The sequence below is a fragment of the Exserohilum turcica genome (genome assembly GCF_000359705.1).
Source record: "Exserohilum turcica Et28A unplaced genomic scaffold SETTUscaffold_3, whole genome shotgun sequence".
NCBI classification, from domain to species: domain Eukaryota; kingdom Fungi; phylum Ascomycota; class Dothideomycetes; order Pleosporales; family Pleosporaceae; genus Exserohilum; species Exserohilum turcicum.
The window spans coordinates 2,816,204-2,818,424 of NW_007360136.1; positions in this window are offsets into that span (position 1 = coordinate 2,816,204).

Here is a 2,221-nt window from a genome sequence, read left to right on the forward strand (position 1 = left end):
AGAAAAAAAAAAAAAAAAAAAAAAAAAAAAAACTCGCTCCTCCAACAGACCACGAATAATCTGCTAACACTATTGTATTACTCCCCTCACCCTGGCACGCATATACGTACGTACCATGTATGGTTACCCATATAGTATTACCATTTACATAGCATACTAACCCCCTGATTCGCACCATGCCTCACCCTCACCCTAGCAACCCCAACCCCAACCCCCCAGCTACCACCATACTAAACCTCCCCTTTACCCGTCACGTATTCTATAGCAAAATTGGAAACGGAGCGAACGGCCTAAAAGTGGAGTTCGTCCCCCCCTCCCATCCCATCCCATCCCTCCCCGGGTGAGTCCCGCCGCTCTTCCTCCTTTCCACTATACCTGTCTCTCTCTCTCTCTCTCTCTCTCTCTCTCTAACCCAGTCGACCTCTTTTTTTTTTCTCTCAACCGGAAAATAGGGCGAGCAAAAAAAAATAAAAAAAATTAAGGCGAGAGAGAGAGAGACACCGGTCGGTCGGGCTGCGCCGTTCGGCGCGCGTGCGGAAACAACGGTGTCACGGATGTATGTCTGTCTGCGTGCGTGCGTGCGTGCGGATGTGCTAGGGTAGGGGTTAGTTGGTTAGTGAGGGAGATGGGCATGGTGACTGATGTAGTAAATGACAAAGAACAAAGGGAGACACACACACACACACACACACACACACACACAGACCCTAGTCTCAGTCTCACATGGGAAAATACACTTCCCTCTAACCAAGAATCAGCGGAGTAAACTCCGAAACTTTGGGATCGTCGAGTGCTGGTTGGTTGGGAAAGGACGGGTTGGAGGTTGGGAAGGGGGGGGGGTTTAGGACTTTGCATGGTTTTGTCTTGTCTTTGTCTTTGTCTTGTGTCTCTGTCTGTGGTTGGTTGGTTGGTTGGTTGGTTGGTTGGTCCCCCTCGCGTGCGTTGGGCACAAAGATGATTTTTTTTTGGCGGCTCCGCTCCTTGTTTTCCTTCTTCCTTGTTCTTCTTGCTCCCTTCGTCTTCTTTTGCGAGACTTGAGAGATTCACTGACTGACTGACTGACTGACTGACTGACTGACTGACTCGCCCTTTTACCTCCCCCCCCTCTCCTTCCACACACACACACACATACATACATACATACATACATACATACGCACATCCATGTAGATCATCACCCTTTCCGCGGCGCACTTGTTCCTTTTTCAGGCAGGAGCTTACTTGTACTGCTGCTGCTGATGTGCGTTATGCCATGTATATATATCCATCTCTCTCTATCTATATATAACTATGTCATGTATGAATATATGGATTGAGGAGAGAGGAGGGTATATGTGTGTGTGTGTGTGTCTGTGTGTGTCTACTACGAGACAAGACAAACTCTTTTTTTTTTAAATAACATTACTTTACTTACAGTACAATACATGCAATGCACAGCGCTGAGTCTTTCTGGACTTTTTTTTCTTTCATGCCGACTTGACTGGATAAACCCTTTTTTTTCTTCGTCTTCTTTCTTGGTCGGGCGCGTGGGAATGCCTGTCTGTCGGCCTGTGTGTGTGTGTGTGTGTGTGTGTGTGTGGCTTCGCGTGGATGTATACGGTATACGTAAGTAGGTGCTAAACATGGGTTCATGACCGGAACTATACGTATTATTATTATTATTATTATTATTATTCTAGTTTAACGTCCTTTTTCAGCCCAAAGGGCTATATAAGACGTGTAGGGTTTTTAGGCCTACAAGTATCTAAGTAGGTTATTTCTAGCTACAATATTTAGAAGGGGTTTTAACTAGATAAAGGTGAGGCTCGTAGCCTATTAGTTAGTAGGTAGGGGGTGGGATAGAGTGGGGGAGGTGTATGGCTACCTGTTACAGGTATTACTCCTCGTTTTCTATGTTTCCCTTGTACTAGGCTTATGTTCTAGCCTTTATTTCTTAAATAAAGGTAATAGTTGCTTCTATACCCTCTTTTGTTTAAAGGAGGATAAGTAGTAATAGATCGCCTTTGTAGGCTTCTCTTAGTCCTTTCCTTTCCTCTCTATATACATTACATCTAAATAGAATATAAGGTAGGTCTTATATAGACCTATAGTTGTAGGGGCAACTATTAGAATCCACTTTCCCTCTCTTATATAGGTAGTCCCTTAGGTAACTATGCTCTAGTTTAAGTTAGTAGAAAGCGCTAGAAATTGTAACGGGCTAAATGTAACGATGTTACAACTT